Genomic DNA, 22,266 nt, shown 5'->3' with positions numbered 1-22,266 from the left:
TTTTGTGGGCTGTGGACTACTTTGTGCTGGGTTTAAGGGGCCACTGTTACAAAAGTTTTAGAATGCCAAGAAGTGTGTAGTCACCCAATAAAATTATAGTACAGTTGGGTTATGGGTTTGTGTTTGGAGTTGTGGCCGAAGTTAGCCCTGCCCACTGATTGATAATGTTGAAAGAATGTATTATTAATTATTGAGGCTTTTATTTTAAATAATAGTAATACATTGTAACATTTAATTAATTGGTTCTGTATTCATTATGTTTATAACTATTTAATATTGCCAAAAAACCCTCCATAACTTAAAGTCACCATCCTGTCACGGCAAATACGCATGTGCTTTCTTAAGGAGCTTCAGTGGAGCAGGCTTTTCAATCTAGAAGTTAAATATACTCAACACCATGAGTCCTGTAAACAGTGACATAAAGCCCTGTGAATAAATTAGTGATCCCACAGCCAGTAAACCTTCCTTACTTGACATAGCTTGAACCGGAACTGAAAGGGTTAAATTACAAAAAGCAAGAAACACAAGAAATGAAGACACATTTCCCACAACTCTTGACTGCTAATGCCCGTTTGGCATTGATAAAAATGAATCTAACATGGTCCGTTATTCAGACGAACACCACGCCTTGCCTCCTCCTGTATAGAGCTGAATGTGCACTGACTGCACTGATGATTCATGGTAGTGTGTGTTTTCTCCTATCAATCACATGGAATGGGTTCTTTCACAAAGCGATAGAAACAGTGCTGGTTGACTGTATATTTTATGTTAAAGGTTGGAGGGTCCAAACAAACATTCATGAAATGTGAAGGGGGCAGGTTCCCCTCAGATTCAATGGCGACGGTGCCCATGAAACGAACAAAACTCTGTAATACATTCCTCTTTTCTCTACAATATAATTTTCATACATAACGCTACATTAGCAGAGTCTTAAAGGGGTGGCCGGAGTGGCCAATGTCTTTACTACAATCTGGTCACCCAAAAAATATATACATTGTGGTTCTACCAAGAATGCTTTCCCTGTCTTACTTGGCTTTTGAGAGGAGAGTTTTTTCCTATCAAAGAGACTGCAAAGAAAGGCCATGCTCTGAGTGGAATGTAAGCAAGAACTAGGAAAACAGGACACAGCTTTTCAGTGGAATGACAGCGGAATGACAATTTACAAAAGGTAAGTCCATTTTTATATGTCATTAAACTTTTTGCACTCATCAGCTCTGTTGCTCAGATGAGTCGTAAGATACCTTAATCACTCACATATTCATTGTCAAACCTGGTTTATCTGTCAGGGCCTTGGGTGCAATCTGCTTTAAGAAACCTAATGTAAGTAATCCTACACATGCTGAAATTTAATGTGACAAATTATGCTCAATTTGAAAAACCATAGTCATATTTTGCTTGTTTTACTATGACATGTCATTACAAAACCTCCTATTCTTATTATTAATATATTGTTCAAATTCTTATTCGGCCAATAAATCATATTCTTTTAGCCTTTACAGAACCTTTGCTTTATTATATGGAACATAAGACAAATCCTGTTCATGACAAATCCTGCTATAATCCATTAAAGATTTTTTTAACATTCAACACTAAATATTTTTTGATTAACCATCAAATCATTATTTTCTCTTTTTGTTTAGTTACACCTTTGTTTTCTAAGTCTCTCCCTAAGTCTCTCCCGCCCTAAGTCAGTCTCGCCCTAAGTCAGTCTAGCCCTAAGTCAGTCTCGCCCTAAGTCAGTCTCACCCAAAGTAAGTGCTGTGACCAAACTCGAAATAGTGGTCCTTCCTAACCACCCTGTCCTCACATACCATGTATTTATCTTTACATCTCACACAGTCTGGACAGAGTACAGTATTGATCTGTTACCAAACTCACATTAGTAGTGGTCCTTCCTAACCACCTTGTCCTCACATACCATGTATTTATCTTTACATCTCACACAGTCTGGACAGAGTACAGTATTGATCTGTTACCAAACTCACATTAGTAGTGGTCCTTCCTAAGCACCCTGTCCTCACATACCATGTATTTATCTTTACATTCACGTTGAAAGTTTTGTTATTTAATCTCCCTAACTTTCCTCCCGCTCATTCACTCTTCCTCTCTGTTACTGTTTTAACAGCGGATAATCCAGGAATCACAGTCATCAGTCTCTGTTGAAAGTAAGATGTTTTAGTAATTTTATGTTAGTTAAACAATAAGGCTATTTCTAATTATGAATTCCACAAAACTTTGTGACATATTTGTGGCCTAACCTTTTTGTGTGATGCACTCTATTGGAAAACTATTCTTTGAAAGCAACACCATCATATGTTTGCAGGCTGTAATGTTCAGCAATGGTAAAATCACTGAAGCTGCTTTTACTTCATTGATGTTTCTGCTGTTTTATTCTGTAGCTACTGGTCAGGAGAATCACCAGGCTGGCTGTGAAAATCCTGAGATGTGTGGACCGAGCAGTTTAACTGATATCACTGAGATCAGATCACTGACTCAGCTTAGAGTGGTGCCCAACCATTCTTCAGACTCTGTTCAGGTTAGTGTGGCTTTTACTGTGGCTTTTTTCATCTCACTGTACGTCTCACCCTTAGTCTCTCCCTAAGTCTCTCCCTAAGTCTCACCCTAAGTCTCACCCTAAGTCTCACCCTAAGTCTCGCCCTAAGTCAGTCTCGCCCTAAGTCAGTCTCGCCCTAAGTCAGTCTCGCCCTAAGTCAGTCTCTCCCTAAGTCTCGCCCTAAGTCAGTCTCTCCCTAAGTCAGTCTCTCCCTAAGTCAGTCTCTCCCTAAGTCAGTCTCGTCCTAAGTCAGTCTCGTCCTAAGTCAGTCTCACCCTAAGTCAGTCACGTCCTAAGTCTCACCCTAAGTCTCACCCTAAGTCTCACCCTAAGTCTCACCCTAAGTCTCACCCTAAGTCTCACCCTAAGTCTCTCCCTAAGTCAGTCTCGCCCTAAATCAGTCTCGCCCTAAGTCAGTCTCGCCCTAAGTCAGTCTCGCCCTAAGTCAGTCTAGCCCTAAGTCAGTCTCGCCCTAAGTCAGTCTCACCCAAAGTAAGCTCTGTGTCTTTGACATTAAGCTTCTAGCTGTGGTTGCTAATGTACTGCAGTTTTCTAGGGCATTGCCAGGTGGTTGATGCAGTTTTCTGGGTGGTTGCTACGATGTTGCTAAGCAGTGACTGTGGTATCCCATGTGGTTGTTAGGTGACTGTTAGCTGGTTGATATTATGTTGCCAAGTGTTTTTTTTTAAGTGGATGCTGTGACCAAACTCGAAATAGTGGTCCTTCCTAAGCACCCTGTCCTCACATACCATGTATTTATCTTTACATCTCACACAGTCTGGACAGAGTACAGTATTGATCTGTTACCAAACTCACATTAGTAGTGGTCCTTCCTAACCACCCTGTCCTCACATACCATGTATTTATCTTTACATCTCACACAGTCTGGACAGAGTACAGTATTGATCTGTTGATCAATACTATTGACTCTGTTCAGGTTAGTGTGGCTTTTACTGTGGCTTTTTTCATCTCACTGTACGTCTCTCCCTAAGTCTCTCCCTAAGTCTCTCACTAAGTCAGTCTCGCCCTAAGTCAGTCTCGCCCTAAGTCTCGCCCTAAGTCAGTCTCGCCCTAAGTCTCTCCCTAAGTCTCTCACTAAGTCAGTCTCGCCCTAAGTCAGTCTCTCCCTAAGTCTCTCCCTAAGTCTCGCCCTAAGTCAGTCTCGCCCTAAGTCAGTCTCGCCCTAAGTCAGTCTCTCCCTAAGTCTCTCCCTAAGTCTCTCACTAAGTCAGTCTCTCCCTAAGTCTCTCCCTAAGTCTCTCACTAAGTCAGTCTCTCCCTAAGTCTCACCCTAAGTCTCGCCCTAAGTCAGTCTCGCCCTAAGTCAGTCACGTCCTAAGTCTCTTCCTAAGTCTCACCCTAAGTCAGTCTCGCCCTAAGTCAGTCTCGCCCTAAGTCAGTCTCGCCCTAAGTCAGTCTCGCCCTAAGTCTCTTCCTAAGTCTCACCCTAAGTCTCTCCCTAAGTCTCTCCCTAAGTCTCGCCCTAAGTCAGTCTCGCCCTAAGTCTCTCCCTAAGTCTCGCCCGAAGTCTCTCCCTAAGTCTCTCACTAAGTCACTCTCGCCCTAAGTCAGTCTCTCCTTAAGTCTCTCCCTAAGTCTCGCCCTAAGTCAGTCTCGCCCTAAGTCAGTCACGTCCTAAGTCTCTTCCTAAGTCTCACCCTAAGTCTCTCCCTAAGTCAGTCTCTCCCCAAGTCTCGCCCTAAGTCAGTCTCACCCTAGGTCAGTCTCGCCCTAAGTCAGTCTCGCCCTAAGTCTCTTCCTAAGTCTCACCCTAAGTCTCTCCCTAAGTCTCGCCCTAAGTCAGTCTCGCCCTAAGTCTCTCCCTAAGTCTCTCACTAAGTCAGTCTCGCCCTAAGTCTCTCCCTGAGTCTCTCACTAAGTCAGTCTCGCCCTAAGTCAGTCTCGCCCTAAGTCAGTCTCTCCCTAAGTCTCTCCCTAAGTCTCTCCCTAAGTCTCTCACTAAGTCAGTCTCGCCCTAAGTCAGTCTCACCCTAAGTCAGTCACGTCCTAAGTCTCTTCCTAAGTCTCACCCTAAGTCTCTCCCTAAGTCAGTCTCTCCCTAAGTCTCGCCCTAAGTCAGTCTCGCCCTAAGTCAGTCTCGCCCTAAGTCAGTCTCGCCCTAAGTCTCTCCCTAAGTCTCACCCTAAGCCAGACTCGCCCTAAGTCAGTCTCGCCCTAAGTCAGTCTCGCCCTAAGTCAGTCACGTCCTAAGTCTCTTTCTAAGTCTCACCCTAAGTCTCTCCCTAAGTCAGTCTCTCCCTAAGTCTCGCCCTAAGTCAGTCTTGCCCTAAGTCAGTCTCGCCCTAAGTCTCTCCCTAAGTCAGTCTCTCCCTAAGTCTCTCACTAAGTCAGTCTCTACCTAAGTCTCACCCTAAGTCTCTCCCTAAGTCAGTCTCGCCCTAAGTCAGTCTCGCCCTAAGTCTCGCCCTAAGTCAGTCTCGCCCTAAGTCAGTCTCGCCCTAAGTCAATCTCGCCCTAAGTCAGTCTCGCCCTAAGTCAGTCTCGCCCTAAGTCTCTCCCTAAGTCAGTCTCGCCCTAAGTCAGTCTCTCCCTAAGTCTCTCACTAAGTCAGTCTCTCCCTAAGTCAATCTCGCCCTAAGTCAATCTCGCCCTAAGTCAGTCTCGCCCTAAGTCAGTCTCGCCCTAAGTCAGTCTCGCCCTAAGTCTCACCCTAAGTCTCACCCTAAGTCAGTCTCGCCCTAAGTCAGTCTCGCCCTAAATCAGTCTCGCCCTAAGTCAGTCACGTCCTAAGTCTCTTCCTAAGTCTCACCCTAAGTCTCTCCCTAAGTCAGTCTCTCCCTAAGTCTCGCCCTAAGTCAGTCTTGCCCTAAGTCAGTCTCGCCCTAAGTCTCTCCCTAAGTCAGTCTCTCCCTAAGTCTCTCACTAAGTCAGTCTCTACCTAAGTCTCACCCTAAGTCTCTCCCTAAGTCAGTCTCGCCCTAAGTCTCTCCCTAAGTCTCTCATTAAGTCAGTCTCGCCCTAAGTCAGTCTCCCCTAAGTCTCTCCCTAAGTCAGTCTCTCCCTAAGTCTCTCACTAAGTCAGTCTCGCCCTAAGTCAGTCTCACCCTAAGTCTCACCCTAAGTCTCTCACTAAGTCAGTCTCGCCCTAAGTCTCTCCCTAAGTCTCACCCTAAGTCAGTCTCACCCTAAGTCAATCTCGCCCTAAGTCAGTCTCGCCCTATGTCTCTCCCTAAGTCAGTCTCGCCCTAAGTCAGTCTCTCCCTAAGTCTCTCACTAAGTCAGTCTCTCACTAAGTCAGTCTCTCCCTAAGTCAATCTCGCCCTAAGTCAATCTCGCCCTAAGTCAGTCTCGCCCTAAGTCAGTCTCGCCCTAAGTCAGTCTCGCCCTAAGTCTCACCCTAAGTCTCACCCTAAGTCAGTCTCACCCTAAGTCTCACCCTAAGTCAGTCTCGCCCTAAGTCAGTCTCGCCCTAAGTCAGTCTCGCCCTAAGTCAGTCTCGCCCTAAGTCAGTCACGTCCTAAGTCTCTTCCTAAGTCTCACCCTAAGTCTCTCCCTAAGTCAGTCTCTCCCTAAGTCAGTCTCTCCCTAAGTCTCGCCCTAAGTCAGTCTTGCCCTAAGTCAGTCTCGCCCTAAGTCTCTCCCTAAGTCAGTCTCTCCCTAAGTCTCTCACTAAGTCAGTCTCTACCTAAGTCTCACCCTAAGTCTCTCCCTAAGTCAGTCTCGCCCTAAGTCAGTCTCGCCCTAAGTCTCTCCCTAAGTCTCTCACTAAGTCAGTCTCGCCCTAAGTCAGTCTCCCCTAAGTCTCTCCCTAAGTCAGTCTCTCCCTAAGTCTCTCACTAAGTCAGTCTCGCCCTAAGTCAGTCTCACCCTAAGTCTCACCCTAAGTCTCGCCCTAAGTCAGTCTCGCCCTAAGTCTCTCCCTAAGTCTCGCCCTAAGTCAGTCTCGCCCTAAGTCTCTCCCTAAGTCAGTCTCGCCCTAAGTCAGTCTCTCCCTAAGTCTCTCACTAAGTCAGTCTCTCCCTAAGTCAGTCTCGCCCTAAGTCAATCTCGCCCTAAGTCAATCTCGCCCTAAGTCAGTCTCGCCCTAAGTCAGTCTCGCCCTAAGTCAGTCTCGCCCTAAGTCTCATCCTAAGTCTCATCCTAAGTCTCACCCTAAGTCTCACCCTAAGTCTCACCCTAAGTCTCACCCTAAGTCTCTCCCTAAGTCAGTCTCGCCCTAAGTCAGTCTCGCCCTAAGTCAGTCTCGTCCTAAGTCAGTCTCGCCATAAGTAAGCTCTGTGTCTTTGACATTAAGCTTCTAGCTGTGGTTGCTAATGTACTGCAGTTTTCTAGGGCATTGCAAGGTGGTTGATGCAGTTTTCTGGTTGGTTGCTACGATGTTGCTAAGCAGTGACTGTGATATCCAATGTGGTTGTTAGGTGACTGTTAGCTGGTTGATATTATGTTGCCAAGTGTTTTTTTTAAGTGGATGCTGTGACCAAACTCGAAATAGTGGTCCTTCCTAAGCACCCTGTCCTCACATACCATGTATTTATCTTTACATCTCACACAGTCTGGACAGAGTACAGTATTGATCTGTTACCAAACTCACATTAGTAGTGGTCCTTCCTAAGCACCCTGTCCTCACATACCATGTATTTATCTTTACATCTCACACAGTCTGGACAGAGTACAGTATTGATCTGTTACCAAACTCACATTAGTAGTGGTCCTTCCTAACCACCCTGTCCTCACATACCATGTATTTATCTTTACATCTCACACAGTCTGGACAGAGTACAGTATTGATCTGTTACCAAACTCACATTAGTAGTGGTCCTTCCTAACCACCCTGTCCTCACATACCATGTATTTATCTTTACATCTCACACAGTCTGGACAGAGTACAGTATTGATCTGTTACCAAACTCACATTAGTAGTGGTCCTTCCTAAGCACCCTGTCCTCACATACCATGTATTTATCTTTACATCTCACACAGTCTGGACAGAGTACAGTATTGATCTGTTACCAAACTCACATTAGTAGTGGTCCTTCCTAAGCACCCTGTCCTCACATACCATGTATTTATCTTTACATTCACGTTGAAAGTTTTGTTATTTAATCTCCCTAACTTTCCTCCCGCTCATTCACTCTTCCTCTCTGTTACTGTTTTAACAGCGGATAATCCAGGAATCACAGTCATCAGTCTCTGTTGAAAGTAAGATGTTTTAGTAATTTTATGTTAGTTAAACAATAAGGCTATTTCTAATTATGAATTCCACAAAACTTTGTGACATATTTGTGGCCTAACCTTTTTGTGTGATGCACTCTATTGGAAAACTATTCTTGGAAAGCAACACCATCATATGTTTGCAGGCTGTAATGTTCAGCAATGGTAAAATCACTGAAGCTGCTTTTACTTCATTGATGTTTCTGCTGTTTTATTCTGTAGCTACTGGTCAGGAGAATCACCAGGCTGGCTGTGAAAATCCTGAGATGTGTGGACCGAGCAGTTTAACTGATGAGATCAGATCACTGACTCAGCTTAGAGTGGTGCCCAACCATTCTTCAGACTCTGTTCAGGTTAGTGTGGCTTTTACTGTGGCTTTTTTCATCTCACTGTACGTCTCACCCTAAGTCTCTCCCTAAGTCTCTCCCTAAGTCTCTCCCTAAGTCTCTCCCTAAGTCTCTCCCTAAGTCTCGCCCTAAGTCAGTCTCTCCCTAAGTCAGTCTCTCCCTAAGTCAGTCTCTCCCTAAGTCAGTCACGTCCTAAGTCTCTCCCTAAGTCAGTCTCTCCCTAAGTCAGTCTCTCCCTAAGTCTCTCCCTAAGTCTCTCCCTAAGTCTCTCCCTAAGTCTCTCCCTAAGTCTCTCCCTAAGTCAGTCTCTCCCTAAGTCAGTCTCTCCCTAAGTCTCTCCCTAAGTCTCTCCCTAAGTCTCTCCCTAAGTCTCACCCTAAGTCTCTCCCGCCCTAAGTCAGTCTAGCCCTAAGTCAGTCTCGACCTAAGTCAGTCTAGCCCTAAGTCAGTCTCGCCCTAGTCAGTCTCACCCAAAGTAAGCTCTGTGTCTTTGACATTAAGCTTCTAGCTGTGGTTGCTAATGTACTGCAGTTTTCTAGGGCATTGCAAGGTGGTTGATGCAGTTTTCTGGGTGGTTGCTACGATGTTGCTAAGCAGTGACTGTGGTATCCCATGTGGTTGTTAGGTGACTGTTAGCTGGTTGATATTATGTTGCCAAGTGTTTTTTTTTAAGTGGATGCTGTGACCAAACTCGAAATAGTGGTCCTTCCTAAGCACCCTGTCCTCACATACCATGTATTTATCTTTACATCTCACACAGTCTGGACAGAGTACAGTATTGATCTGTTACCAAACTCACATTAGTAGTGGTCCTTCCTAACCACCCTGTCCTCACATACCATGTATTTATCTTTACATCTCACACAGTCTGGACAGAGTACAGTATTGATCTGTTACCAAACTCACATTAGTAGTGGTCCTTCCTAACCACCTTGTCCTCACATACCATGTATTTATCTTTATTTCTCACACAGTCTGGACAGAGTACAGTATTGATCTGTTACCAAACTCACATTAGTAGTGGTCCTTCCTAACCACCCTGTCCTCACATACCATGTATTTATCTTTACATTCACGTTGAAAGTTTTGTTATTTAATCTCCCTAACTTTCCTCCCGCTCATTCACTCTTCCTCTCTGTTACTGTTTTAACAGCGGATAATCCAGGAATCAGTCATCAGTCTCTGTTGAAAGTAAGATGTTTTAGTAATTTTATGTTAGTTAAACAATAAGGCTATTTCTAATTATGAATTCCACAAAACTTTGTGACATATTTGTGGCCTAACCTTTTTGTGTGATGCACTCTATTGGAAAACTATTCTTTGAAAGCAACACCATCATATGTTTGCAGGCTGTAATTGTAAGGTATCACCCAGCGAGTGGTTTGAACCCAGGTAGATGGGGTCACTAAACACGCTCAACTAAGTGAGCTACCACAGACCCGTGGTAATTTGAACCCAAGGGCAGAGCAGTTAGATCTCAGAACAGGTAAACTCAAGAACCAGAGAAAACAAACAAAAAACACTTCCTAGTGTAAAGCTCTACAAGGTTGAGACAAAACATAGGACGCCAGGAGAAGACTGGCTACCCCTAGATGGCAGGGGAAAACTAAGAAATAAGAAATGCAAAAGGGCTTCCCTGAATCAAATAAACTCTGTCTTGAAAGAAACAAAGCCCAACAAGGAATGAATTACTGTGCTTGTTTTTTTTTGTTTTTTTTTTTTTTTTTTTTTTTAAACAAGAAAGGGACTTGAAAGTCAGAGGAGATTTTAAACTCGTAAGGTGAGGGGGAGTGTGGGAACTCTCAGCCCTCTAGTCTTTCAGCCTGTATGGTTTGGCTCATGTGGAGACAAAGATCCAGCAACCAGAACTGAGCTGTCTGTGCTCTTAAATAGTCCTCCTGCCAGGTGTAGGCTGTTGTGCTTGATTGGCTCTGGCAGCCACTCCCTGCTGCCCTCTGGTGGCTGCAGGTGGAGCTTGCCTGGAGCCAACCCTTACAGTAATGTTCAGCAATGGTAAAATCACTGAAGCTGCTTTTACTTCATTGATGTTTCTGCTGTTTTATTCTGTAGCTACTGGTCAGGAGAATCACCAGGCTGGCTGTGAAAATCCTGAGATGTGTGGACCGAGCAGTTTAACTGATATCACTGAGATCAGATCACTGACTCAGCTTAGAGTGGTGCCCAACCATTCTTCAGACTCTGTTCAGGTTAGTGTGGCTTTTACTGTGGCTTTTTTCATCTCACTGTACGTCTCACCCTAAGTCTCTCCCTAAGTCTCTCCCTAAGTCAGTCTCTCCCTAAGTCTCGCCCTAAGTCAGTCTCGCCCTAAGTCAGTCTCGCCCTAAGTCAGTCTCTCCCTAAATCAGTCTCGCCCTAAATCAGTCTCGCCCTAAGTCTCGCCCTAAGTCAGTCTCGCCCTAAGTCAGTCTCGACCTAAGTCAGTCTCGCCCTAAGTCAGTCTCGCCCTAAGTCAGTCTCGCCCAAAGTAAGCTCTGTGTCTTTGACATTAAGCTTCTAGCTGTGGTTGCTAATGTACTGCAGTTTTCTAGGGCATTGCAAGGTGGTTGATGCAGTTTTCTGGGTGGTTGCTACGATGTTGCTAAGCAGTGACTGTGGTATCCCATGTGGTTGTTAGATGACTGTTAGCTGGTTGATATTATGTTGCCAAGTGTTTTTTTTAAGTGGATGCTGTGACCAAACTCGAAATAGTGGTCCTTCCTAAGCACCCTGTCCTCACATACCATGTATTTATCTTTACATCTCACACAGTCTGGACAGAGTACAGTATTGATCTGTTACCAAACTCACATTAGTAGTGGTCCTTCCTAACCACCCTGTCCTCACATACCATGTATTTATCTTTACATCTCACACAGTCTGGACAGAGTACAGTATTGATCTGTTACCAAACTCACATTAGTAGTGGTCCTTCCTAAGCACCCTGTCCTCACATACCATGTATTTATCTTTACATCTCACACAGTCTGGACAGAGTACAGTATTGATCTGTTACCAAACTCACATTAGTAGTGGTCCTTCCTAACCACCCTGTCCTCACATACCATGTATTTATCTTTACATCTCACACAGTCTGGACAGAGTACAGTATTGTTCTGTTACCAAACTCACATTAGTAGTGGTCCTTCCTAACCACCCTGTCCTCACATACCATGTATTTATCTTTACATCTCACACAGTCTGGACAGAGTACAGTATTGATCTGTTACCAAACTCACATTAGTAGTGGTCCTTCCTAACCACCCTGTCCTCACATACCATGTATTTATCTTTACATTCACGTTGAAAGTTTTGTTATTTAATCTCCCTAACTTTCCTCCCGCTCATTCACTCTTCCTCTCTGTTACTGTTTTAACAGCGGATAATTCTTCAGACTCTGTTCAGGTTAGTGTGGCTTTTACTGTGGCTTTTTTCATCTCACTGTACGTCTCTCCCTAAGTCTCTCCCTAAGTCTCTCACTAAGTCAGTCTCGCCCTAAGTCAGTCTCGCCCTAAGTCTCTCCCTAAGTCTCGCCCTAAGTCAGTCTCGCCCTAAGTCTCTCCCTAAGTCTCTCACTAAGTCAGTCTCGCCCTAAGTCAGTCTCTCCCTAAGTCTCTCCCTAAGTCTCTCACTAAGTCAGTCTCTCCCTAAGTCTCTCCCTAAGTCTCTCACTAAGTCAGTCTCTCCCTAAGTCAGTCACGTCCTAAGTCAGTCTTGCCCTAAGTCTCTCCCTAAGTCTCACCCTAAGTCTCTCCCTAAGTCAGTCTCGCCCTAAGTCAGTCTCGCCCTAAGTCAGTCTCGCCCTAAGTCAGTCTCGCCCTAAGTCAGTCTCACCCTAAGTCTCACCCTAAGTCTCTCCCTAAGTCTCGCCCTAAGTCAGTCTCGCCCTAAGTTTCTCCCTAAGTCACTCTCGCCCTAAGTCAGTCTCTCCCTAAGTCTCTCCCTAAGTCTCTCCCTAAGTCAGTCTCGCCCTAAGTCTGTCACGTCCTTAGTCAGTCTTGCCCTAAGTCTCTCCCTAAGTCTCACCCTAAGTCTCACCCTAAGTCAGTCTCGCCCTAAGTCAGTCACGTCCTAAGTCTCTTCCTAAGTCACTCTCGCCCTAAGTCAGTCTCTCCCTAAGTCTCTCCCTAAGTCTCTCCCTAAGTCAGTCTCGCCCTAAGTCTGTCACGTCCTTAGTCAGTCTTGCCCTAAGTCTCTCCCTAAGTCTCACCCTAAGTCTCACCCTAAGTCAGTCTCGCCCTAAGTCAGTCACGTCCTAAGTCTCTTCCTAAGTCTCACCCTAAGTCTCTCCCTAAGTCTCGCCCTAAGTCAGTCTCGCCCTAAGTCTCTCCCTAAGTCTCTCACTAAGTCAGTCTCGCCCTAAGTCTCTCCCTGAGTCTCTCACTAAGTCAGTCTCGCCCTAAGTCAGGCTCTCCCTAAGTCTCTCCCTAAGTCTCTTCCTAAGTCTCTCCCTATGTCTCTCACTAAGTCAGTCTCGCCCTAAGTCAGTCTCACCCTAAGTCAGTCACGTCCTAAGTCTCTTCCTAAGTCTCACCCTAAGTCTCTCCCTAAGTCAGTCTCTCCCTAAGTCTCGCCCTAAGTCAGTCTCGCCCTAAGTCAGTCTCGCCCTAAGTCAGTCTCGCCCTAAGTCTCTCCCTAAGTCTCACCCTAAGTCAGTCTCGCCCTAAGTCAGTCTCGCCCCAAGTCAGTCACGTCCTAAGTCTCTTCCTAAGTCTCACCCTAAGTCTCTCCCTTAGTCAGTCTCTCCCTAAGTCTCGCCCTAAGTCAGTCTTGCCCTAAGTCAGTCTCGCCCTAAGTCTCTCCCTAAGTCAGTCTCTCCCTAAGTCTCACCCTAAGTCTCTCCCTAAGGCAGTCTCGCCCTAAGTCAGTCTCGCCCTAAGTCTCTCCCTAAGTCTCTCACTAAGTCAGTCTCGCCCTAAGTCAGTCTCCCCTAAGTCTCTCCCTAAGTCTCTCCCTAAGTCAGTCTCTCCCTAAGTCTCTCACTAAGTCAGTCTCTCCCTAAGTCAGTCTCGCCCTAAGTCTCTCCCTAAGTCAGTCTCTCCCTAAGTCTCTCACTAAGTCAGTCTCTACCTAAGTCTCACCCTAAGTCTCTCCCTAAGGCAGTCTCGCCCTAAGTCAGTCTCGCCCTAAGTCTCTCCCTAAGTCTCTCACTAAGTCAGTCTCGCCCTAAGTCAGTCTCCCCTAAGTCTCTCCCTAAGTCTCTCCCTAAGTCAGTCTCTCCCTAAGTCTCTCACTAAGTCAGTCTCGCCCTAAGTCAGTCTCACCCTAAGTCTCACCTTAAGTCTCGCCCTAAGTCAGTCTCGCCCTAAGTCTCTCCCTAAGTCTCGCCCTAAGTCTCTCCCTAAGTCTCTCACTAAGTCAGTCTCGCCCTAAGTTAGTCTCTCCCTAAGTCTCTCACTAAGTCAGTCTCTCCCTAAGTCTCTCACTAAGTCAGTCTCTCCCTAAGTCTCTCACTAAGTCAGTCTCGCCCTAAGTCAGTCTCGCCCTAAGTCAATCTCGCCCTAAGTCAATCTCGCCCTAAGTCAGTCTCGCCCTAAGTCTCACCCTAAGTCTCACCCTAAGTCTCACCCTAAGTCTCTCCCTAAGTCAGTCTCGCCCTAAGTCAGTCTCGCCCTAAGTCAGTCTCGCCCTAAGTCAGTCTCTTCCTAAGTCTCTTCCTAAGTCTCACCCTAAGTCAGTCTCGCCCTAAGTCTCTCCCTAAGTCACTCTCGCCCTAAGTCAGTCTCTCCCTAAGTCTCACCCTAAGTCTCTCACTAAGTCAGTCTCGCCCTAAGTCAGTCACGTCCTAAGTCTCTTCCTAAGTCTCTCCCTAAGTCAGTCTCTTCCTAAGTCTCTCCCTAAGTCAGTCTCTCCCTAAGTCTCTCCCTAAGTCTCTCCCTAAGTCAGTCTCGCCCTAAGTCTGTCACGTCCTTAGTCAGTCTTGCCCTAAGTCTCTCCCTAAGTCTCATCCTAAGTCTCGCCCTAAGTCAGTCTCGCCCTAAGTCAGTCACGTCCTAAGTCTCTTCCTAAGTCTCACCCTAAGTCTCTCCCTAAGTCAGTCTCTCCCCAAGTCTCGCCCTAAGTCAGTCTCGCCCTAAGTCAGTCTCGCCCTAGGTCAGTCTCGCCCTAAGTCAGTCTTGCCCTAAGTCTCTTCCTAAGTCTCACCCTAAGTCTCTCCCTAAGTCTCTCCCTAAGTCTCTCCCTAAGTCTCGCCCTAAGTCAGTCTCACCCTAAGTCTCTCCCTAAGTCTCTCACTAAGTCAGTCTCGCCCTAAGTCTCTCCCTGAGTCTCTCACTAAGTCAGTCTCGCCCTAAGTCAGTCTCTCCCTAAGTCTCTCCCTAAGTCTCTTTCTAAGTCTCTCCCTAAGTCTCTCACTAAGTCAGTCTCGCCCTAAGTCAGTCTCACCGTAAGTCAGTCACGTCCTAAGTCTCTTCCTAAGTCTCACCCTAAGTCTCTCCATAAGTCAGTCTCTCCCTAAGTCTCGCCCTAAGTCAGTCTTGCCCTAAGTCAGTCTCGCCCTAAGTCTCTCCCTAAGTCAGTCTCTCCCTAAGTCTCTCACTAAGTCAGTCTCTACCTAAGTCTCACCCTAAGTCTCTCCCTAAGTCAGTCTCGCCCTAAGTCAGTCTCGCCCTAAGTCAGTCTCGCCCTAAGTCAGTCACGTCCTAAGTCTCTTCCTAAGTCTCACCCTAAGTCTCTCCATAAGTCAGTCTCTCCCTAAGTCTCGCCCTAAGTCAGTCTTGCCCTAAGTCAGTCTCGCCCTAAGTCTCTCCCTAAGTCAGTCTCTCCCTAAGTCTCTCACTAAGTCAGTCTCTACCTAAGTCTCACCCTAAGTCTCTCCCTAAGTCAGTCTCGCCCTAAGTCAGTCTCGCCCTAAGTCTCTCCCTAAGTCTCTCACTAAGTCAGTCTCGCCCTAAGTCAGTCTCCCCTAAGTCTCTCCCTAAGTCAGTCTCGCCCTAAGTCTCTCCCTAAGTCAGTCTCTCCCTAAGTCTCGCCCTAAGTCAGTCTCGCCCTAAGTCTCTCCCTAAGTCTCTCACTAAGTCAGTCTCGCCCTAAGTTAGTCTCTCCCTAAGTCTCTCACTAAGTCAGTCTCTCCCTAAGTCTCTCACTAAGTCAGTCTCTCCCTAAGTCTCTCACTAAGTCAGTCTCGCCCTAAGTCAGTCTCGCCCTAAGTCAATCTCGCCCTAAGTCAATCTCGCCCTAAGTCAGTCTCGCCCTAAGTCTCACCCTAAGTCTCACCCTAAGTCAGTCTCTCCCTAAGTCAGTCTCGCCCTAAGTCAGTCTCGCCCTAAGTCAGTCTCGCCCTAAGTCTCTTCCTAAGTCTCAGCCTAAGTCTCTCCCTAAGTCTCGCCCTAAGTCAGTCTCGCCCTAAGTCACTCTCGCCCTAAGTCAGTCTCTCCCTAAGTCTCTCCCTAAGTCTCTCCCTAAGTCAGTCTCGCCCTAAGTCTGTCACGTCCTTAGTCAGTCTTGCCCTAAGTCTCTCCCTAAGTCTCACCCTAAGTCTCGCCCTAAGTCAGTCTCGCCCTAAGTCAGTCATGTCCTAAGTCTCTTCCTAAGTCTCACCCTAAGTCTCTCCCTAAGTCAGTCTCTCCCCAAGTCTCGCCCTAAGTCAGTCTCGCCCTAGGTCAGTCTCGCCCTAAGTCAGTCTTGCCCTAAGTCTCTTCCTAAGTCTCACCCTAAGTCTCTCCCTAAATCTCGCCCTAAGTCAGTCTCACCCTAAGTCTCTCCCTAAGTCTCTCACTAAGTCAGTCTCGCCCTAAGTCTCTCCCTGAGTCTCTCACTAAGTCAGTCTCGCCCTAAGTCAGTCTCTCCCTAAGTCTCTCCCTAAGTCTCTTTCTAAGTCTCTCCCTAAGTCTCTCACTAAGTAAGTCTCGCCCTAAGTCAGTCTCACCCTAAGTCAGTCACGTCCTAAGTCTCTTCCTAAGTCTCACCCTAATTCTCTCCATAAGTCAGTCTCTCCCTAAGTCTCGCCCTAAGTCAGTCTTGCCCTAAGTCAGTCTCGCCCTAAGTCTCGCCCTAAGTCAATCTCGCCCTAAGTCAGTCTCGCCCTAAGTCTCACCCTAAGTCTCACCCTAAGTCTCGCCCTAAGTCAGTCTCGCCCTAAGTCAGTCTCGCCCTAAGTCAGTGTCGCCCTAAGTCAGTCACGTCCTAAGTCTCTTCCTAAGTCTCACCCTAAGTCTCTCCATAAGTCAGTCTCTCCCTAAGTCTCGCCCTAAGTCAGTCTTGCCCTAAGTCAGTCTCGCCCTAAGTCTCTCCCTAAGTCAGTCTCTCTCTAAGTCTCTCACTAAGTCAGTCTCTACCTAAGTCTCACCCTAAGTCTCTCCCTAAGTCAGTCTCGCCCTAAGTCAGTCTCGCCCTAAGTCTCTCCCTAAGTCTCTCACTAAGTCAGTCTCGCCCTAAGTCAGTCTCCCCTAAGTCTCTCCCTAAGTCAGTCTCGCCCTAAGTCTCTCCCTAAGTCAGTCTCTCCCTAAGTCTCTCACTAAGTCAGTCTCTACCTAAGTCTCACCCTAAGTCTCTCCCTAAGGCAGTCTCGCCCTAAGTCAGTCTCGCCCTAAGTCTCTCCCTAAGTCTCTCACTAAGTCAGTCTCGCCCTAAGTCAGTCTCCCCTAAGTCTCTCCCTAAGTCTCTCCCTAAGTCAGTCTCTCCCTAAGTCTCTCACTAAGTCAGTCTCGCCCTAAGTCAGTCTCACCCTAAGTCTCACCCTAAGTCTCGCCCTAAGTCAGTCTCTCCCTAAGTCTCTCCCTAAGTCTCGCCCTAAGTCAGTCTCGCCCTAAGTTTCTCCCTAAGTCTCTCACTAAGTCAGTCTCGCCCTAAGTTAGTCTCTCCCTAAGTCTCTCACTAAGTCAGTCTCTCCCTAAGTCTCTCACTAAGTCAGTCTCTCCCTAAGTCTCTCCCTAAGTCTCTCACTAAGTCAGTCTCGCCCTAAGTCAGTCTCGCCCTAAGTCAATCTCGCCCTAAGTCAATCTCGCCCTAAGTCAGTCTCGCCCTAAGTCTCACCCTAAGTCTCACCCTAAGTCTCTCCCTAAGTCAGTCTCTCCCTAAGTCAGTCTCGCCCTAAGTCAGTCTCGCCCTAAGTCAGTCTCGTCCTAAGTCAGTCTCGCCCTAAGTCAGTCTCGCCCTAAGTAAGCTCTGTGTCTTTGACATTAAGCTTCTAGCTGTGGTTGCTAATGTACTGCAGTTTTCTAGGGCATTGCAAGGTGGTTGATGCAGTTTTCTGGTTGGTTGCTACGATGTTGCTAAGCAGTGACTGTGATATCCAATGTGGTTGTTAGGTGACTGTTAGCTGGTTGATATTATGTTGCCAAGTGTTTTTTTTAAGTGGATGCTGTGACCAAACTCGAAATAGTGGTCCTTCCTAAGCACCCTGTCCTCACATACCATGTATTTATCTTTACATCTCACACAGTCTGGACAGAGTACAGTATTGATCTGTTACCAAACTCACATTAGTAGTGGTCCTTCCTAACCACCCTGTCCTCACATACCATGTATTTATCTTTACATCTCACACAGTCTGGACAGAGTACAGTATTGATCTGTTACCAAACTCACATTAGTAGTGGTCCTTCCTAACCACCCTGTCCTCACATACCATGTATTTATCTTTACATCTCACACAGTCTGGACAGAGTACAGTATTGATCTGTTACCAAACTCACATTAGTAGTGGTCCTTCCTAAGCACCCTGTCCTCACATACCATGTATTTATCTTTACATCTCACACAGTCTGGACAGAGTACAGTATTGATCTGTTACCAAACTCACATTAGTAGATAGATAAGTAAAGGTGTACTGCTGTATGAATCAGTTCTGTGAGGTGTACTGCTGTATGAATCAGTTACGTGAGGTGTACTGGTGTATTAAAGGTCCCCTTCCGATAAAATCCAAGTTTTCTTGTTCTTTGTGGAATACAGTAGGTCTCTCAGAGTTGTATGTGTACAATTGCACATTAAACTGTTCTGCAGCCCACACTGTCGGCAGTAGCTAAGGAAAGAAACCCCTCAGAAAAACAATCTGTTTTGATGCACAGGGGCTGACTACGTAGATGGCCGTTCATAGCCCCGCCCTCCTTGGCTCGAGAAACACCCAGAGGTAGAGCTGAACTAGCAGCCCCAGAGCAGACACCGTATCTCAGCCAAAGAGCTACTGCTGTGTTTACATTAGCTAGTTAACGTTAGCTGTCTTGTGTAAGTTATTACAGGTTTAAATCTGATCTCTGGTGGATTATGCGTTTTACCGAGACCTTAAATATACACTAGGGAAGCAGGACAGAACACCGGTCGGAGCGGGCGTCGCTCACCTCGGATTTTATGACACACACACATACACACCACACTGTACATGTACTCTGTTTTAAGTGCAGATGCTACATTACAAATGATGTAAGCATTACCATGAAAAAGTGCCTAAAATATCTAAAAGGGGGCCATAGGGCAAAATATTTTCTATTTCTATTTTACAAAGTAAAAATTATTTTAAATAAAAAAATAGTTCAGCAAATGTAATGTAAGATGCGAAGTTGATAAACAGTTAATTTATTTGTAAAATAAAGCATGTTTAGTTGGAGCTGGTTGATTGGTTTGGTGTAGTTCAGTCACAGGAGGTACTGTGTTATTAGCGAGAGTCTGAGGGGAGGGGTTGTCCTGTGCTATGTGTTTTACACATCATAGATAAATGAGTCTTTAACAGCAAAATACCCTGAAGCTTCAGGTGAAGCAGCCACTGAATCTCTAACCTAAAGAACCGAGAAAAGCAGCATAAATCCAAACAAGGAAGATCCAGCAATGAGTACCTACCTATCACTAGGCTTCACATGTGATTAGACTGTCTGCCCGAGCCGAATTCCCACCGCTTTCAGGAAAACGGTCTATGACGCTTTGAATGATAATAATCACAATACAGCAAAGTAACAAAGCAAACCGTGATCTTTGTGATGTTGCACAGGTGATAAATGTAATGTACTTGTATGGTATTATAATTACGTAGCGCTGGTCTGTGGCCATGCTACACGCGAACTTCTCCGCAGCTCCGCACGTCATTCATATCGCTGCGCCACGCAACTTGCGGGTCAAGATAACAGAAACGTTTAGGGCAGAAATCAGAAAATATATATACACACATACATACATACATACATAGAGGAAACTGAAACACCTGTCATTTTAGTGTGGGAGGTTTCATGGCTAAATTGGAGCAGCCTGGTGGCCAATCTTCATTAATTGCACATTAATGCACCAGTAAGAGCAGTGTGAAGGTTCAATTAGCAGGGTAAGAGCACAGTTCTGCTCTAAATATTGCAATGCACACAACATTATGGGAGACATACCAGAGTTCAAAAGAGGACAAATTGTTGGTCACAGATGCTCCAGCAAAACGTGCACCAAGACAGCAAGTCTTTGTGATGTATCAAGAGCCACGGTATCCAGGGTACCAGAACTGTCCGTCGGGAGCTCCACAGGGTCAATCTAAAACCAGGTGTTTCAGTTTCATTGTCCAACCCCTGTATGTGTATATATATATATATATATATATATATATATATATATATATATATATATATATAGATATATATAGATATATATAGATATATATAGATGGCACAAGATCTTGAGAAATTTTAAAACAGCACAATGATTTCTTGTCAGGAGTTAAATATGTCTCTATGCGCGCGCACAAAACAATTTTAAGGCAATTTATTTACTTATTAACAGTGTACAGATCAGTATACAGATCATTTCAAGAATGTGCAAGGCATGTGGCCTACCTGATTTTCTTCGCAAAAATTTACAACAAATCAAAGAACATTTTAAACACACTTTAAAATGAACACGTGTCCAAGATAAGTACTCTTCATAACTGAAATACAGAACATGGCTATTTAAATCGTAATAAACTTAATCGTAATAAAATATTTCTATTTATTTAGCTGCCTTATATTTAGAAGACAAGTAATCTCTTATACATTTTCATTTGTACTTAACTGCATTTGTTCTCTCTTGCCATCTGCTGCCTTTTTTGTCGTAGGCACTTTTTTTATAGAGTGACTCTGAAGTTTGCTGAGTTCGTGTTTTGGATACCTTACCTAGGTGGTTTAGGTTCGTCTTGGACAGTGGGATCCAGAAGCTTTTCATATTACTCATACTCTGTCTGATGGTTTGTACGGAGATGATGGAACAGGTTAAGTTAGTTGTCGAGCTATCTTTAATGTCAAGCAGTTTTTACAGAGTTTACATGTCACCGTGTTTAGAATAATGTCCGGCTTTTCGAGTCCAAACCGAGCTCCACACGAGTGAAGCTGATCCTCGTCCGGTAATTAAATCCAGGGTAGTAGACTGAGATGCTGGTGGTGTCTGAGCGTTTTACTCTGGCGCAGTGCATTCATTCACTTTCAGTGCTGTTTTAGCCAGCTATTCTAACGCTAGCTTTAGCATATGCTAGTACAATGTAGGACACTCAATGCACACGCATAGCAACCTATACTAACACTAGATGCGTGGAGTCAATGGGCTTTGATTGTTGTTTTTTCCTCAGTGAATAGCATACTTGATAGAATTTTCTCTATACATATTGCTGTTATATTTTGGAAATGAATGATAAACATGAACAGACTTTAATTTGAATATAATCTGTTCTTTTTTACTATAACTTGGCAGAATTTCATGTTTAATATACTTTTTCGTAACTAATGCTGTGCTTATATTGTCAATGAGTTTGTTCCAAATCTGTTTTTGTTTCTGCAAGGTATACCCAGTGTTTCATCCAGCATTCTTGCGAAGAAGACGAGGTCTGTTGTGAAGAGGCCATGGTCCCAGGATGAGACTAAAGCTGTCTTTAGACACCTAAAGGGTCACATCATGGATGGACGTACTGCCTCCAAAGAGGACTGTGAAAAATGCAAAATGGCAGAGCATCCGGTATTAGCAGCCAGAACAGTTCAAAATATCCGAGACTTTGTGAGAAATAGGGGTATATCCCTTAGGAGACATGACAATGAAGACTGATGTGGATCAGTAAAAAAATATTAGATGTTTTTGCCTCTGTCCTGTCAACAACAGTCAACAATGGTCCCATGTTAGGGCTTTATTGAACGGACATTTCACTAATTTTCACAAGTGACTAATTTACACTACATTTTAAATGGAGTTTTCCCATTGACTTGAAAATACAGTCTAAGACTAGGCTTAATCCCGGTCTGAGAAACTTTCCCATATATTTCTAGATACACAGATAAGCCTTAACATTTAAAAACACGTTCTTGTTTCTAATTAATAGTTAATTTTACCATATATGTAGATCAGATCCATGTACTGTATATTAGCACTGCATAGTTGTACAGTTACTGCCTGTGTCACTGTATACTTTTATGCCCTGTTGTTCATTGGTCAGGACTCCCACAGTACGACCATAGGGCAAGTACCCGATTGGTGGAGCGGCTGACGTGGTGTGTTATTGTGTGTTGTGCTGGTGTGAGTGGATTAGACACAACAGTGCTGCTAGTTTTTTTACACACTGTATCCACTCTGTTAAACAATCCTTTGTTGTTGATCCATTTTGTAGAAGTCAGAGAATTTATAGCTCCTCTGCTACTGTACAGGACGCTGTTGGCTGGAAAGTTTTGGTTGGTTGACAGTCACTACTAGACTGAAATTTGAGGTGTTTTAAAATCTAGCAGCATTGCTATATCTGATCTACTCACAGCATGAATTTCAGTAATTTTTAGTCAGTTACTGTTTTCTTATTTGTGAAGTTTATCTGTTTTCAACAAACATTTTAACAATGAAACTTTTTAACTTAATTGAACTAGAATGCCAAATATAAAAGAAACCTAATAGCCCATACAAACTAGAGAGTTTGAAGTTGGATATCTTGATGTCTTTTCAATTAAATACAGTTATTAAATTATCATTGAGCTCCTTTATTTATTTATTGCACAGGACCACAACTTTTTAATAGAAATTTGTGTATATATGAGTCTATAATATGCAAGCAGACAAAATGTCTGCTTGCACTTTATAAGTGCTCCAAAGTGACCACTGGCCAGCTTGGCTTCTGATCAGGGTCATAAATACTTTAGTGCATTTAGTTTTGGTGGCAGTGCTGAGCAAATCTGGACTTTGTTCATTGTATTGATGGTTTGCTTCCTTTCATTCAAGATAATTTGTCAGGGCTCTAGGTATTTAATATTCTGAAATCAAATGGGCCTGATTTTCTTTGCAAAT

General features: G+C 44.8%; 3 protein-coding genes and 1 long non-coding RNA gene across 8 annotated transcripts in view; 1 reads left to right on the top strand and 3 right to left on the bottom strand.

The window, feature by feature from the left end:
• Positions 1–22,266, bottom strand: part of LOC111197592 (trichohyalin-like) — a 309,738-nt gene that overhangs the window by 29,547 nt on the left and 257,925 nt on the right. The window lies entirely within an intron of this gene.
• LOC125780456 (selection and upkeep of intraepithelial T-cells protein 1-like) overlaps positions 1–22,266 on the bottom strand; it is a 167,865-nt gene that overhangs the window by 94,356 nt on the left and 51,243 nt on the right. The gene's annotated exons all lie outside the window — the stretch shown is intronic.
• Positions 1–22,266, bottom strand: part of LOC125799480 (butyrophilin-like protein 1) — a 33,442-nt gene that overhangs the window by 2,814 nt on the left and 8,362 nt on the right. The gene's annotated exons all lie outside the window — the stretch shown is intronic.
• Positions 11,415–21,952, top strand: LOC125799507 (uncharacterized). Its single transcript, XR_007438476.1, has 2 exons — positions 11,415–11,475; positions 20,789–21,952. It is a non-coding gene; the product is annotated as an uncharacterized LOC125799507 (long non-coding RNA).

This window comes from Astyanax mexicanus, chromosome 1, assembly GCF_023375975.1.
Source record: "Astyanax mexicanus isolate ESR-SI-001 chromosome 1, AstMex3_surface, whole genome shotgun sequence".
In the NCBI taxonomy this organism is placed as follows: domain Eukaryota; kingdom Metazoa; phylum Chordata; class Actinopteri; order Characiformes; family Acestrorhamphidae; genus Astyanax; species Astyanax mexicanus.
The sequence above is the reverse complement of the archived record's forward strand: the minus strand, read 5'-3'. Positions and strand labels throughout refer to the sequence as shown.